Source organism: Hyperolius riggenbachi, chromosome 4, assembly GCF_040937935.1.
Source record: "Hyperolius riggenbachi isolate aHypRig1 chromosome 4, aHypRig1.pri, whole genome shotgun sequence".
In the NCBI taxonomy this organism is placed as follows: Eukaryota; Metazoa; Chordata; class Amphibia; order Anura; family Hyperoliidae; genus Hyperolius; species Hyperolius riggenbachi.
In genome coordinates this window covers 52,590,165-52,607,884 of record NC_090649.1, presented here as the reverse complement: position 1 = coordinate 52,607,884, position 17,720 = coordinate 52,590,165, and the positions used below count along the sequence as shown (strand labels likewise).

General features: G+C 48.3%; 1 non-coding gene across 1 annotated transcript; it reads right to left on the bottom strand.

Moving 5' to 3' along the window:
- Window positions 1-196: 196 nt before the first annotated feature.
- On the bottom strand, window positions 197-279 carry TRNAL-CAG (transfer RNA leucine (anticodon CAG)). The gene has a single exon. It is a non-coding gene; the product is annotated as a tRNA-Leu (tRNA).
- Window positions 280-17,720: the final 17,441 nt, after the last annotated feature.

Below are 17,720 nucleotides of genomic sequence, written 5' to 3'. Positions count from 1 at the left end.
GTGAAGATAAAAAGTAAAAATAAATAAATATATCTTTACTATGAGAGGTCTGAATTAATACTGATGGTAGGATTTAGTAAATATACTCCATCATAGTAAATTTCAACTTGTTTTGAAAGACCGATCGTAAGAAAACCAGCACGTGGAAATGTAAAATCACAAATGCTTGGAATTGTATTTTAGGAAAAAGTTCTGCTGTCAGAAGTGGGATTCGAACCCACGCCTCCAGAGGAGACTGCGACCTGAACGCAGCGCCTTAGACCGCTCGGCCATCCTGACTGCTGCATACAGTGCTGTTTGTTATAAATACAGCAACTATATATCATTTTACTACTGTTGTAGCACTAACCGTTTTAATATTGATATTCTAGCAATCGGTGGAAGCTTGGTACAGTTCTGATCACAATAAACTTATTTCTGCAGGAAAAGCTCACTGCTTATGTGTTTCCGTGCTGAGATACGTCCACGAGCGCTCGGGCTCCCCTTCTGGCAGGTCTCAGTATTGCACGCTCATGCAGAAGCAGTTGCTAGGCAACGTACTGTTTACACAGCTCGCGTGCAGCTAATCCATCCATGACGGGCAGTGGTCGCGCTGATGGGCAGTAGCCCCATAGATGTGTGTCTGAAGATCTCAATGTAACCATTGTCTGCTCCAAATGTTACATTGTTGCCCCATCGGGGCTGTCATGTCAGTGAGGCGTTTCATCAGATTGGTTCAAAAACCAACAAAGCTTCTGCTAAAGTTTTAAAACGGTGATGGAAAGTCACTGATCTCTGACTGCTAGTTAAAATTAAACTTCACTTTACTTTAAGAGAACCTGTACTAAAAAAAAAAAAAAAAAAGTCCCACTGGGGGATACAATGAGGCTTTCACGTCTCCTGTAGCTGTAGGGAATCCCAAAATCCCTCGACAAGCTTGACAAGCGATTATATATTTACCTCTCCGCGATCCTGCGCATGCGCTCTAGCGGCTCTTCGTTCGGGTAAGGCAGAAATAGCCAAACCCGATCATACCTGCTCTACTGTGCTGGTGCAAAAGAGACTATTTCCGCCTTAAAGAGAACCCGAGGTGGGTTTGAAGAATATTATCTGCATACAGAGGCTTGAGCTGCCTATACAGTCCAGCCTCTGTTGCTATCCCAAACCCCCCTAAGGTCCCCCTGCACTCTGCAATCCCTCATAAATCACAGCCACGCTGCTGACAAACAGCTTGTCAGAGCTGGCTGTATTTATCTCTATAGTGTCAGTCTGCTGCTCTCCTCGCCTCTTGCCGAACTCCAGTCCCCGCCTGCATCCCTTCCCTCCCTGCTGATTGGAGGGAAGGGACGGGGGCAGGGACCGGAGCTATGCAGGAGGCGGGGGAGCAGCTGAGACTGACACTACAGATGTAAACACAGCCTCACAGCACGGCTGTGATTTATGAGGGATTGCAGAGTGCAGGGGGACCTTAGTGGGGTTTGGAATAGCAACAGAGGCTGGGCTGTATAGGCAGATCCAGCCTCTGTATGCAGATAACATTCTTTAAACACACCTCGGGTTCTCTTTAAAGAGAACCCGAGGTGTGTTTAAAGAATGTTATCTGCATACAGAGGCTGGATCTGCCTATACAGCCCAGTCTCTGTTGCTATCCCAAACCCCCCTAAGGTCCCCCTGCACTCTGCAATCCCTCATAAATCACAGCCATGCTGTGAGGCTGTGTTTACATCTGTAGTGTCAGTCTCAGCTGCTCCCCCGCCTCCTGCATAGCTCTGGTCCCTGCCCCCGTCCCTTCCCTCCAGTCAGGAGGGAGGGAAGGGATGCAGGCGGGGACTGGAGTTCTGCAGGAGGCGGGGAGAGCAGCAGACTGACACTATAGAGATAAACACAGCCAGCTCTGACAAGCTGTTTGTCAGCAGCGTGGCTGTGATTTATGAGGGATTGCAGAGTGCAGGGGGACCTTAGGGGGGTTTGGGATAGCAACAGAGGCTGGGCTGTATAGGCAGATCCAGCCTCTGTATGCAGATAATATTCTTCAAACCCACCTCGGGTTCTCTTTAACCTGAATGGAGAGCCGCCAGTGCACCTGCGCACGATCGCAGTAGGTAAATATTTCCCTTGCCGTGGTTCGGGGGGCTGCAACGCTGGATTGCCGGGACACCGGAGGACGGGGGAAGCCTCGTTAGGATCCAGAGGCTAACCCCTCCTGAGGTAAGTATCCCCATGAGGTGTTTTTTTTTTACATTACAGACTTTATTTAAGATGCCCCTTTATACAACAAAAAAATGCCATAGTGAACTTTCCTGGGACCTCCTCCAGCCCCCCTAGTCCGTGAGGTCCCTTGGAGTCATCTGGGCTCCCTCCGTTGTCCTGCTGGTGGCTGGATTAGCCACCAGCGCAGTCCGCTCCGGCCCACGTGGCGGTGATTGACAGCGCCGCTCACGCAGGCAGACCCGGGACAAGGTCCTCCAGCACCCAAGGCTGAGACACCAAAGTGCGCCCCTCCATCCCTCCCACCCCGGCCGTCACACACTGATTGCTATTAGACTAAGAGAGCCACAGGGCCCACAACCTCCCCAACACCTTAATATCTAGTTATCTGGCTTGCAGTCACTGCCATGTATCCCCTTTTCTTATTTATTTCTGCTTCAAACACAATTAGGAATGCAGCTGAATGAATTCTGCGCCCCCTCCTACACTGCGCCCTGAGGCTGGAGCCTCTCCAGCCTACGCCTCGGCCCGGGCCTGCACGCAGGCGCAGTACAAGCCGACCTGGAGCTCGCCCTGACGTCATCGCCGGGGACTAGAGATGGCCCAGCCTTGGAGAACTCATGGAGAAGCACATAATCAGTTTGATCAGCTGATAGATTTGTAAGCCTTTGATTTGCTGTGATGACTTCCTGGTTTAACACATGATCATGACCAGCAAATCAGAGCCTTACAAATCTATCAGCTGATCAGACTGATCATGTGCATCTCCACGAGTTCTCCAAGGCTGGGCCATCCCTACCAGGGATCGGGACGGAGCTGCGGCAAACGGCTGAAGGGAGAGCTGCGGCGAGGGACATGCTGGGAGCTTGGGGCTGGAGGAAGCCCCCGGTAAGTAGCACTTATTTTATGTATATTGCCTGATGACTCCTTTAAGGAGTCCTCAGTGTACCTGAGACGACCTAAAAAAGAAAATGTATACATACCTGGGGCCCCTGTATACCTCCAGCTCCTGCAGGCTGATAAGTCCCACGCCGTCCTCCGCTGCCTCCATTCTTCACTATGGGTCCCGGTAAGGGAGACAGTCAGCGCAGGCGCATCAGGCTGCACGCTCCCCCGATGTGCTCCTATGGCTGGAAGCATTCTGCGCCTTCGCAGTAGCACTGCAGTAGTACTGCACAGGTGCCGAGCGCTTCCGGCATATGCACCGACTCAGTCACTTATCAAGACCCATAGCGGAGAATAGATTCAGCGAAGACTGAAATGAACAGCCTGCAGGGGCTGGAGGAAGCCCCAGGTATGTATACATTTTATTTTTTAGGTCATCTCAGGTTCTCTTTAAGCGCTGCATAATATTTGGCACTATATAAATCCAATGAATAATAATGATAAAGCAGATAATAAGTATATTTGCCAGTGATCTCTGTACAGCCACCAATAATGCTGTATAAGGATCCCTGGCAAATATAACTATTATCTGCATTAAAAAAAAATGTAAATAATGTGGGGGTCCCTCCTCCCAAGCCTCTTTAACGCCTTGTCAACCTAAAGCATTTCCACTTTACCCTGGGGTTTCCTGCAGTTGCCTTAGTGAGGGTGTTAAAAACGAGCAACAAAGCTTCCTGCTCTGTGCAACTAGCAACTCCTTCAGCAAGGTGGGAATTTCTGGACACTCCCATGGCAACAGTACTTCAAAGGTTGTAATGTATTGCAAAACTGAAGTGCAATTTGAGCGAATTGGAAATTTGTAGCTGGCGAAAAGCTGAAATGAAAATATTTTCTTAATAACGTTAAATTATGAAAAGACTTGTTCAGCACCCATTCATGTTTATGGCAGATAACGAAAATGGAATTTCCCTTTAAGCACACGCGGCGGTGCTCAGCCAGAAAAGACAATAAGAACTGTAGGCGTATTTTCCTCCCCTTCTCTCCTGTAGAACAGAAATCTATACATTCTACAGGAGCAGTTTCTGAGTAATGCTGTGTGATCAGCCAGCAGGCTCTCACAGCAGAGAGTGCTCCAGTTAATTAATGTGACTGGTCATGTCTACTGATAGAAGTGGAAATACTGTGGTTATGGGCAGTTAGCCCAGGAACCAGAATCATCTGCCAGAAATAGCAAAGATTCTACTCCTAACTTAAATCTTATTTGTGATGCCTGACTTCCACCATGACACTTTTAAGGCATGCGCTTTAAACTTTCTCCGTCTTACAATAATGGTGACACGGTTGACTCACATCTAACTCTGCATCTGATACTGACAATCCAATATGGATGGTCAAGGCCACAGGGACATAGCAGTTGTGCAATACAGCAACAGGTCGTTAGCGATATGAAGTCAAACCTAAAAAGTTTTACAAATATTTAAATTCAAAAATAATTAAGGCTGAGAATGTAGGAGCTCTAATAGATTAGGCAGAGAACTCCGTTGTGGATAATCAGACTAAAGCTGAGATATTAAAGTGATCAAAATAAGATAGTTAAAGGGGCACTATTGCGAAAATTGTAAAATGTAAAATACATGTGTACACTCAAAAATAAGAGGTACATTTTCCAGAGTAGGCTGAATAAAATACCATGTGTACATGTACAAATAAGAAGTGTGTTTCTTCCAGAGTAAAATGAGCCATAAATTACTTTTCTCCCATGTTGCTGTTAGTTGCTGTCAGGGGCGTTCCTAGCGCTGTAGATTCGTGGCCCGTGCCACGAACCTGGCGTAAGGTGCCCCTGATCTTCGATTATTGGGTGCCCAACACAGGTGCCCCGAATGTTTGGGCACAGCCGCACAGCGTTATGGCTCAACGCGGCCGCCGTTCGCTCGATACGGCGGCCGCTCACATTTCCGGCTCCCGACATCAACTTGAGAAGTGACAGGCAGCATACGCTGCCTTGATCCGCCCCCTGCCGCCCCGTGCTCCAATCAGAAGCGGAGGAGCACCTGGCAGGGGGCGTGGCGATCCATTGAAAGGCAGGGGGCTGGAGCCATGGAGCGTGACTAGCTCCGCCCCCTGCACGGAGTCTGACCCGCAGACCCGACCCAGGCAGCACATGGCATGGCATCATATTGGCGGCGCCGGCTTCCGCACCCGGCCACCCGCCAAACAAAGCATCCGCTCGCCGCCAGGCTGCTCCACGCGCCTCCACCACAGAGCTGCAGACTTTGCCGCCTCAGTCTGCATCACCCGGCCGGTGCCCCCCACAGTGCCTCCTCAAGTTCCAGAGTCAGAGCAGCAGACAGTGGACTGACAGGACAAGGAAGGAAGCAAGCCTGCAGCCAGGCAGATGCCAGAGAGACCACCCACCCTGCAGCCAGCACCCAGCAGAACACCGCAGCCAGTCATACAGGAATGATTGTATTCACACAGTAAGTGGCAGCAGTGCACCCAGCAAATGCAAGTGGTGGGGGTTTGGTGGGGAGGGGGGAGATGAGAGGGTGCAGCACTGCAGCCAGAGCCAGCTAGCCACCCTGAAGCCAGCCCAGCAGTAGCCACTAGCCAGGTGGGGGGTTTGGGGTGGAGGAGGGGAGAGTGGAGCCATTTAGCCACACACAGCCACCCCTCAGGCAGCCCAGTAGTTGCCACTAGCCAGGTGGGGGGTTTGGGGTGGAGGGGAGAGTGGAGCCAGCTAGCCACCCTGAAGCCAGCCCAGCAGTAGCCACTAGCCAGGTGGGGGGTTTGGGGTGGAGGAGGGGAGAGTGGAGCCATTTAGCCACACACAGCCACCCCTCAGCCAGCCCAGTAGTAGCCACTAGCCAGGTGGGGGGTTTGGGGTGGAGGAGGGTAGAGTGGAGCCAGCTAGCCACCCCGCAGCCAGCCCAGTAGTAGCCACTAGCCAGGTGGGGGGTTTGGGGTGGAGGAGGGGCGAGTGGAGCCAGCTAGCCACCCCACAGCCAGCCCAGTAGTAGCCACTAGCCAGGTGGGGGGTTTGGGGTGGAGGAGGGGCGAGTGGAGCCAGCTAGCCACCCCGCAGCCAGCCCAGTAGTAGCCACTAGCCAGGTGGTGGGTTTATATATCATTGGAAAGAGGAGAAAGAGCGCTTTAAAATGATGTGCATCTTTCCATAGTTACTGCACTGCTCAGAGTCCACTTAACCATTATACCATCCAGCCACTGCTGACAGGATGGCGAAGGCTGGTTTATGTGCTGATGGGGCCCCTTTGACTCTGAATGGAGCCCCAAGCGACTGCTTTTGTTGCCTGGTTGGTAATCCGGCCCTGGTCCCTGCTGTCACTCACCAACTGGGGGTCCCTGCTGTCACTCACTACCCAACTGGGGGTCCCTGCTGTCACTCACTACCCAACTGGGGGTCCCTGTCACTCACTACCTAACTGGGGGGTGCCTGTCACTACCTAACTGGGGGGTGCCTGTCACTGCCTACACTGGGGGGCTCCTGTCACTAACTGAACTGGGGGTCTCCTGTCACTACCTAAATTGGGGTACTCCTGGCGCTACCTTAACTAGGGGGCACCTGTCGCTACCTAAACTATCCAGGCCAGCCAGCCCAGCATCACCACCAGCCAACCAGCCCAGAATCACTATCAAAAAGGCCACAGCATCACCACCAGTCAGGCCAGCATTTACTTCAACCAGCCAAGCACAGCCCAGCATCACTGCCAGCCAACCCAGCCACAACATCGGCCACAGCATCACCGCCAGCCAGGCCACAGCATCACTGCCAGGCCTTTCAGCTCACACATCATCCCCAATCCAGCCAAAACCAGTATTGCCAGGTACAGCAGCCAGTAGAGGAGAATTCAGAAGCCAGGTGAGGGGTGTCTACCATATTAAGGGGGCATTCTGCCTATTTATGTGAAATGCTGTCTATTTATGTGCCTCATGACTGCTGAATTTGTCTTGTTGGGGGCCTCATGATTGCTGAATTTGTCTTGAGGGCCTCAAGATTGCTGAATTTGTCTTGTTGGGTGCCTCATGATTTGTTGGGGGCCTCATGATTGCTGAATTTGTCTTGTTGGGGGCCTCATGCTTGCTGACTTTGTCTTGTTGGGGGCCTCATGATTGATGAATTTGTCTTGTTGATGGTCTCATGATTTCTGAATTTGTCTTGATAAGGGCCTCATGATTTCTGAATTTGTCTTGATGGGAGGCCTCATGATTTCTGAATTTGTCTTGTTGGGGGCCTCATGATTGCTGAATTTGTCTTGTTGGGGGTCACATGATTGCTAACTGCGAGACTATGGGAAAAGCTGAATCATCATCATATGAGACAATAGCATTAAACCTACTTTTTTACCTTTTTAAAACAGAAAATAAAACTGGGAGGTTCTAAAAAAATGAATATATTTTTTCAGGAGTAGGATGGATGAAATTGTTTATCTTTTCAGTTTTTCAACTTGGATTTTCCATAATGTTCATGTATGTGTTAAAACGTTTGTATAGTATTTAGTTTAAATTGCTGTTGCCACTTTGCGATAGATAAGTGACTTGTGGGTTGCAGTTTGGGCCTCCAAAAAGTTTGCCACCACTGTCCTAATCTAATGTACGATTGGCCCCACCCATGGCCACACCCACTCACTGCATGACCACGCCCATTTTTTGCCGCGGCGCACATAGCCCCCGCCTAGTGCCCCCAGGTGCCACTGATCTCCAAGGACCCTAGGAACGCCCCTGGTTGCTGTTACTTGCAGTAAGTAGTACAAATCTGACAGAACCGACAGAAACAGGAAGAGCTGCGTGCGTGCTTAGCAACTGGGGACAAGACAGCAGGGAGGGAAGCCTCAATAGCATCCTGAGGCTTCCCTCTCTTTAGGTAAGTTTCTAATTTTGTACCCGAGCTTCGACACAGGTACTCTTTAAATGCGTTCTTTGCTTCTGTTTTAACCACGTAGATACCTTTGTCTTATAATATAACTGTGGTTTGGTCTCAGACAACCACAATCAACATTAATTACCGAATGCAGAAGGATGTACAGGAACATTTAACTAAAGTCAAATTAGATAAGGCATATGACCTAAAAGACATCCATCCCCTGTAGTCCAGTGATTGATGATAAAGCACTTTATCTTATTTTTTGTTACTATTTTTCAAGATGGTCAGTTCCATAAGACTGATGGTTTCCTTTTATCCAGGAAGAGGAAAAAATTCAGAACAAGGAATCCTTGGGCTCTCTCGCCGTCCTATCAGGCCACTTTGATCCTCCGCTGACCGTCCCAGGAAATCTTCCTGTTGCCCTCAGTCTCGCTATACTGCGCATGCCCTGACGCACGCAACCTATGTCACTGTCTCCGGAGTGTTTTGCACCTGCACAGTACTACTGTGAGGATGGTGATGGAGTTCGAAGGGGGATGGAGGAAGCCCCAGCTACATATAAATGCTTTCATTCTCTTAGTCACACTTAGGCCTCGATTCATAAAGCATTACCACATGCGGTAATGCTGAAAACAGCTGACTTTACCGAGCACTTAGGAAAATGTCAATTCATGAAAGCTGTTACCGCATGAAAAGCTGAAATTCCCGAGCAGTGAGGTAAATTACCAACTTGTGCGGTAGTTACCTCAACATATGTCAGTAAATGCCAATTCAAAAAGATTAGTAATGGCACAGAACAATACCACCTGCTCTGAAGAGGTGATAAGAGATCGATATGAGCATGGGACTGTGTGACTCACAAGCAGGAGCAGTGAGATCTCCCTCCAGGCAGCAGCAGCGAGAGAGGAACAACCAAGGCTTAGGCTGTGTGTTTACCCTCTGGGGTTCCTGGTTTTCAGATGTGTATTTGCTGGAGCAGCAACGGAGAGAGAGATTACCGCAGTGAAATTGAGAGAATTTGCAACTGGTGTGCAGACAACAACCTCGTCCTCAATGCAGCAAAAACTGTTGAACTGGTCGTTGATTTTAGGAAACACACATCCGCACTCCCCCCAGTCAATATAGGCGAAACCGAGGTCTCCAGAGTATCATCTGTGCGGTTCCTTGGGACAACGTTAAATAATGACCTAAAGTGGTGGCAAAACACTGTCAAAATCCAGAAGAAGGCTTTTCATCCTGTGCCAACTGAAGAAATTCAGTATGCCTCAGGAATTGTTGACTAGCTTCTACACCGCTACCACGGAATCCATCCTCTGCTCCTTGGTCTTAGTCTGGTATGCTGATGCAAAGGCTAGTGACAGGTATAAACTGCGAAGAGGCAGAAAAGATCATTGGATCCCCCCTGCCACTTCTTGATCTCCTCTACACTACCAGGCTGAAAAGAAGGGCTACCAGGATCTCCCAGGACCCCGCCCACCCAGGCAGTTGTTTTTTCGAATACGTCTCGTTGGGTAGACGTTCTAGAACCATCCCATCCAGAACCACTAGGCGCAGGAACACCTTTTTTCCCCAAGCAGTTCGTCTGTTAAATGCCAGTTCCTCCCCCTCTGTAGTCAACACATCCACCAGTGGGCCACTCTGAACTTCATAACTCCCTCTGAGCCGTTTCGGCCTCAAGCCCGGCACAAAATGGCCTCAAGAGGTTTAACTGTTTATAGTGTATGCCCCACATGCCTGCCTTAGATAGTTTCCAAATGGAAGAACAACATGTACCACTGCATATCTCTGTACTGTATATCTACTGTAATATCGGATGTATGCTAACGTCTATGTATCCATGTATTGTATATTTATTGTAGTATTGGTTGTATGTCAACGTCTATGTATTCTCTGCCTATGCCATGTGAACCACAAGCAATTCCGGGTATGACTTTGACATACTTGGCAAATAAATGTGATTCTGATGTGAACATTACAAAGCCTGGCATGTGCAAAGTTTCTTAAAGTTCTTCTAAGTGGTAGCAATTAAATTGATTGTTTACAAAGACTAATAGACAGATTCAGAGCAGATTCAGGGCAAGCAGAGGCAGTATAACAAAACATGCACATCTAAATTGAAGTTGGGATGCCACTTTTATTGTAACGCTGTCTCTGCACGGAGAACCGTAAATGTAACAACTCAGCCAGCTACTCTTCTCGTGTTACCGACACTTTTGTTCGGTAAATCCCAGCATTTCTATCTCAGTTGTGAAAATGTTTATGAATTAGCACACAAAAGTCTAAAATACAGAATGCGGTATTTTCCGGACCAGATATTTTTCCTGCACAGCCTTATATGAATTGACCTCTTAGTCACACTTTAACCCCCCTGGCGGTTTGCAAAAAATCCGCCAGGGGGCAGCAAATCTTTTTTTTTAATTTTTTTTTTTTTTTCATGTAGCGAGACAAAGTCTCGCTACATGATAGCCGCTGCTCAGCGGCATCCCCCCAGCCCCTCCGATCGCCTCCGGCGATCGGAGATCAGGAGATCCCGTTCAAAGAACGGGATCTCCTGGAGGGCTTCCCCCGTCGCCATGGCGACGGGCGGGATGACGTCACCGACGTCATCGACGTCGTGACGTCAGAGGGGACTCCGATCTGCCCCATAGCGCTGCCTGGCACTGATTGGCCAGGCAGCGCACGGGGTCTGGGGGGGGGGGGGGGGGGCGGCCGCGGCGAGAGGAATTGCGGCGGATCGGCGGGTAGCGGCGGCGATCAGATGCTACACGCAGCTAGCAAAGTGCTAGCTGCGTGTAGCAAAAAAAAAATTATGCAAATCGGCCCAGCGGGGCCTGAGCGGTGCCTCCCGGCGGCATAGCCCGTGCTCAGCACGGGCTTACCGCCAGGGAGGTTAAAGAATATTGGGGGAGTCGGGGATTAGATTTACCTACCCAGGGCTTCTTTCAGCAGCTAGCAGTCTATCAGTTACCTCACTGTAGTACCAATGCCCTCCAGGGTGCCGCTCTGCCCTCCAAAAGTTCCGGACCAAAGCTGTGGTTGCAACTACTACTCATGCACAGGCGCATACGTGCGCCTCTCTTGATTACGCTCCCGTGGCCAGAAGTGTTCTTTGCAGTTCACAAAAAAAGTTAAAATGCACAATTGCCGAATGCTTCCAGCCATGATGGGAGTGCGATGGAGAGAGGTGTGCAGACACACCCGTGCATGCGCAGTAGTTGCAACCACAGCTGTCATCGGGGATTTTTCAGAGGGGAGAGTGGCGCCCTGGAGGGCATTAGAGCTACAGCAAGGGACTAGTTAGACTGCTAAGGGCTAGTCTTGTCTGCCAAAAATGCACAGCCTTTATGAACTGGTGACTGCAAATTCTTTCTTGCTCACTTAAAGTTAAATTATTGCAAATATCTTCTGTTTTAAGAAGTAGACTGATATACGTGTACTTGAGAGCTGGCTAAGGAACAAAAGGAAAATAATGGTAGTAAACTAGATACAAATAGTAAATTGTTAGACATAGAGTCCCACAAGGGTCAGTATTGGATCCAGTTCCATAAACTGATTTATTAATACAGTAACTTATGGATGTAAAACAAAGTGATATTGCCATCTTCACAGATGATGCAAAACTGTGTGGAATTTATCAGCACTAAGCAGGACAGTGACATTCTACAGAAGGATCTTGACAGCATGTCTATACAGTGGTTTGCAAAAGTATTCGGCCCCCTTGAAGTTTTCCACATTTTGTCATATTACTGCCACAAACATGCATCAATTTTATTGGAATTCCACGTGAAAGACCAATACAAGGTGGTGTACACGTGAGAAGTGGAACAAAAATCATACATGATTCCGAACATTTTTTACAAATAAATAACTGCAAAGTGGTGTGTGCGTAATTATTCAGCCCCCTTTGGTCTGAGTGCAGTCAGTTGCCCATAGACATTGCCTGATGAGTGCTAATGACTAAATAGAGTGCACCTGTGTGTAGTCTAATGTCAGTACAAATATAGCTGCTCTGTGACGGCCTCAGAGGTTGTCTAAGAGAATCTTGGGAGCAACAACACCATGAAGTCCAAAGAACACACCAGACAAGTCAGGGATAAAGTTATTGAGAAATTTAAAGAAGGCTTAGGCTACAAAAAGATTTCCAAAGCCTTGAACATCCCACGGAGCACTGTTCAAGAAATCATTCAGACATGGAAGGAGTATGGCACAACTGTAAACCTACCAAGACAAGGCCATCCACCTAAACTCACAGGCCGAACAAGGAGAGCGCTGATCAGAAATGCAGTCAAGAGGCCCATGGTGACTCTGGACGAGCTGCAGAGATATACAGCTCAGGTGGGAGACTCTGTCCATAGGACAACTATTAGTCGTGCACTGCTCAAAGTTGGTCTTTATGAAACAGTGGCAAGAAGAAAGGCATTGTTAACAGAAAAGCATAAGAAGTCCCGTTTGCAGTTTGCCACAAGCCATGTGGGGGACACAGCAAACATGTGGAAGAAGGTGCTCTGGTCAGATGAGACCAAAATTGAACTTTTTGGCTAAAATGCAAAACGCTATGTGTGGCGGAAAGCTAACACTGCACATAACTCTGAACACACCATCCTCACTGTCAAATATGGTGGTGGCAGCATCATGCTCTGGGGGTGCTTCTCATCAGCAGGGACAGGGAAGCTGGTCAGAGTTGATGGGAAGATGGATGGAGGTAAATACAGGGCAATCTTGGAAAAAAAACCTCTTGGAGTCTGCAAAAGACTTGAGACTGGGGCGGAGGTTCACCTTCCAGCAGGACAACGACCCTAAACATAAAGCCAGGGCAACAATGGAATGGTTTAAAACAAAACATATCCATGTGTTAGAATGGCCCAGTCAAAGTCCAGATCTAAATCCAATCGAGAATCTGTGGCAAGATCTGAAAACTGCTGTTCACAAACGCTGTCCATCTAATCTGACTCTGAGCTGGAGCTGTTTTGCAAAGAAGAATGGGCACGGATTTCAGTCTCTAGATGTGCAAAGCTGGTAGAGACATACCCTAAAAGACTGGCAGCTGTAATTGCAGCAAAAGGTGGTTCTACAAAGTATTGACTCAGGGGGCTGAATAATTACGCACACCCCACTTTGCAGTTATTGATTTTGTCTTTCACGGGGAATTCCAATAAAATTCATTCATGTTTGTGGCAGTAATGTGACAAAATGTGGAAAACTTCAAGGGGGCCGAATACTTTTGCAAACCACTGTATAATTCCCTTGGTCTGTAAAAGAACCAGAGACTTGTGTTTATGTGTAAAATGTAACACATGTGTAATCCTGTTGTTAAACCAGAAACTCAGGCAAGACAAGTCCAGGCCATGTGATATTATAGCAGGAGGCACTTGCTACATGTCTGCCATTGCTGCCAATGATATCTGATGCTTGATAGCATTTCTACAGCTGGATAAACACACAGGGTGTCATAAAGTCGGAGACCATATTTCACCCTGATCCTTGGAATTGTTCATGCCTGCTGCTTATGTCTTGCCTGTAAGGTAAGCCTGCCATTCAAATACAATGGAGGCCACTGTGTACAGAGCAGGAACATACAATGATCTCGGCGGGCCCCCAGAAAAATTACACCAGCCGTGCCCCCTTCCTCCTCCCCCCCCCCCCCCTTCCTAGTGCATTACTTAAAAAGTCTTTAATCTCCCTGATTAAAGAGAATCCATACTGTAAAATTATTACAATAAAAAGCATACCATTCTATTCCTTATGTTCTCCTGGGCCCCTCTGTGCTGTTTCTGCCTCTCCCTGCTGCAATCCTGGCTTGTAATTGCCATTTTTATGCAGTGTTTGCAAACAAAAGACATGGCAAGTGATAGGCTCAGTGTGGTCGAGTCATACAGAGTGTGCAGGGGGCATGGAGAGGGTGTTTATAGCTTCTATCCAATCACAAGCAGCACAGCACATTCCAGCCTGACTACCTTACCCTGACAGAGGAGAGAAGATTAGATCCTATAACAGAGATAATACAGCCACTGTGCAACTAGGAAAGGCTGCAGTAACACAGACCACATTAGAACAGCTATAGGAATTTATAGGATAGAAGAAATAAGGCTCAAAATTTTGTTAGTCTCTTTAAAACCACCCTGGCGTTCTGATTAAATCGCCAGGGTGGCTGCGGGAGGGTTTTTTTTAAATAAAAAAAAAACTATTTCATGCAGCCAACTGAAAGTTGGCTGCATGAAAGCCCACTAGAGGGCGCTCCGGAGGCGATCTTCCGATCGCCTCCGGCGGCAAGAGATAACACGGAAGGCCGCAATGAGCGGCCCTCCGTGTTTCGCTTCCCTCGTCGCCATGGCGACGAGCGGAGTGACGTCATGGACGTCAGCCGACGTCTTGACGTCAGCCGCCTCCGATCCAGCCCTTAGCGCTGGCCGGAACTGTTTGTTCCGGCTACGCTGGGCTCGGGCGGCTGGGGGGACCCTCTTTCGCCGCTGCACGCGGCGGATCGCCGCGCTGCAGCGGCGATCAGGCAGCACACGCGGCTGGCAAAGTGCCGGCTGCGTGTGCTGCTTTTTATTTGGTGCAAATCGGCCCAGCAGGGCCTGAGCGGCAGCCTCTGGCGGTGTTGGACGAGCTGAGCTCGTCCAGACCGCTCAGCAGGTTAAGTAGTGACATGTTTAGTACAGGCAGGTGATCTCAGCGGAATGTTCAATTACTGAGAGTGCTAAAGCCATTATAAAATGAACAGATTGAGCAGGTTGCTCTCATACTACATTTAAGTGTTAAAATTGGCCAATGATTGGCTGGTCAAAATTGGATGTGTGAACCAGGCTTAAAGTGCACCTGAACTCTTGCACAGGACAGAAGGAAAACATAAAGAAATGCACCCTGTATGTATTTAGAGAGTTTAGACTGTCTAATGACTGTGTCTGTCTGTGACTAATCACCACTGTTATTTGATCTCTCAGCAGTGTCAACTCAAGAATCTCCTCCACCACAGCAGAGCAGCTAATTTGTAAACACAGGATGTTAACAACATGTCTGCTTCCATGAAAGCAGGAAGCAGGCACACTGCAGATTAATTGCAGGATTTGAATCTATCACCTGAATCAAAAAAATGTTTTTCTTTAGAGGTTATTATGCTGTTGCTTATCTATTAGTGCAGCGAGGTAGTTCTGAGTTCAGGTTCACTTTAAGCCTCACTCGGTGGGCGGGGCTACATACAAATATAGAACAATATACAGCTATAGGAAGTGTTTCTGATGCTGCATCCTGGATATTTAAAGTCAATGGGAACCGTTTTATTTATTTTTTTTAGCTATACAGCACAGTCTACCCCATTCTCCTCTATCAGTCTGTCCCCAGTTCGTAATTATTTATGTACCCTGGCCCCCCAAATCTCCGTTTTTCTTTTTTTGACCAGTTCGGTCGAATATTGTATTAGGAGAGAGGAGGCAGAGCTTCGTTTCCCTGCTCTGTCACTCCTCCGAGATGGGCGGCCATCTCCTCCCCTTGCTCTGCCCTTTCATTCGCGCTCCCGCTCCCCTGCTCTCAGTACAAGAGCGTGCAGCGCTGCGGGCAGGTCTCTCTGCGTGGCTCTCCTGATGTACAGACAGCGCACAACACATGCTGCGCTGCTGTAGGATGTATCAGTGTATTATTTTTACTATTGTTATTTTGTACTGCGTGCGCGTGCACGTGATCACGGCCGCACACCCGAGAATCTCCTTCTCTCGTGCTAATTTATCGGCGCTTGAGAAGGAGAGATTTGTTGGAAGAGGCTGCCAACCCGGAAGCTAAAGCAAAGCTCGGCAGCCATCTTGGATTTTGCACAGACGAAAATAAGGCTGCAGTTAGCAAATGTGAGGCGGGGGAGCGGCGAAAATATATAGCGGTACTAAGACTTTTGATTTGACACCTATTCATGTCATTTTTTTTTTTTTTATTATTCGATTCCCAATGGCTTTAATGTAAAAGTGGCTATCCTGAATAATTTACTGCATTCTACTATATGTCATTATGGTTCCTCTCGAAAGAGAACACAAGGTGGGTTTGTGACATCAGTATTAGGACACAGAGGCACATTCTGTACACAATGCCCAGCCTCTGTGTCCTTGCAGTGTGCCCACACTCTCCCCCTGTGCTCTGCTGTCTCCAATATAAAAACCGCCAGGCTAGTGACACGCAGATTGTCGCTAGCCGGCTGTTTACATTCAGGCTGCCAATCACCGCAGCTCACCTGCCTTCAGTATAGTGCTGCTCCCCGCCTGTGTCCCTTCCCTCCCTGCCTTCGTAAGCTTCCTCCAATCCGCTTACAGAAGCGGGGAGGGAAGGGACACAGGCGGGGAGCCGTGCTATACAGGAGGCGGGGGAGCGGCGGTGATTGACAGCTTTAGGCAAACAGCCACAGTAACTATCCTGTAATGCTCGAAAAAAAAAAATTAAGGTGGTCATACACCTATAGATTTGCAGCAGATTTGACCATCAGCAGGGGCGTAGCAATAGGGGGTGCAGCGGTAGCGACCGCATCGGGGCCCTTGCGCCAGAGGGGCCCCGAAGGGCCCTCCCTCAACTACAGTATTAGTTCTCTATTGGTCCTGTGCTCATAATAATCACTTCTATATATACATTGAGTAGTGGTAAACATTAACAAGCTCTTCCCCATCCCCTTCTTGCACCTCTGACGCTGTAGTTGCCATTGGCAGGTTTTGGTGCGCCGTATCAATTGTTATGTATAGAGTGCCTGGGGGGCCCCATTGTAAAACTCGCATCGGGGCCCACAACTCCTTAGCTACGCCACTGAGTCCATCAGATAGATTTCTGGCAGATGCCTGTCAAGTCGAATCTGACAGGAATCTATCTGACATGTGCCACAGACTAGGAACAGATTTCCAATAGACCTTGGCGCGATCGCATTTAGCGCTTCTATAGCACTGAAACGTGATCGGCTGGAAATCGCCTGAAAATGGTGCAGGCGATGTGTTTGCGTTTCTGTTTGCGTATAACGCAAATCGACGTGTTTGCGTTTCTGTTTGCGATTAGCACAAATCGCCCAAGTAACAACGGGCCCATAGGGTTTCATTATGCTAGCGCTTTTAAAAAGCGCTAGCGTTTGAGCGTTTTGCTGAAATCGCGGCAAAACACTCTAGTGTGAATGGGGCCTCAATGCATTATTGCACCATTAGATCCAATGTAACTCTATAGGCCATTGATCTGCTGCCAGCAGCAGATCGACCTACAAATTTGCATCCTGTCAGATAGATCAAATCAATCGAAATCGGCCGGCCGCAAATCGATCGAATGGGGAATTTGATAGAATCAATTTCTGATCAATTGAATCCATACAATCGATCCATCGCTCGATGGCTCAAATCAACCAGTGCATGGGCCCCTTTATACTTACCTGGGGCTTCTGCCAGCCCTCTGCAGCCGTCCTGTGCCTGCGACTGTACTCAGCCATCCTCTGTCCCCCCACCCAAACATTACAGGTTTCCTTTAAAGAGACACTGAAGCGAAAAAAAAAATATGATATAGTGAATTGGTTGTGTACTATGCATAATTACTAGAAGATTAGCAGCAAAGAAAATATTCTTATATTTTTATTTTCAGGTATATAGTGTTTTTTCTAACATTGCATCATTCTATAATATGTGCAGATTACACAACACTCAGCATTCAAAATGAGTCTTTCAGAGCAGTCTGTGAAGTAATGACCTCTCCTCTAGCAGAGGAAAAGTAAATAGTCCAGGAACAGTTGAGATAATAAAAGTCAGATAACAGCCCTCTCCAGGAC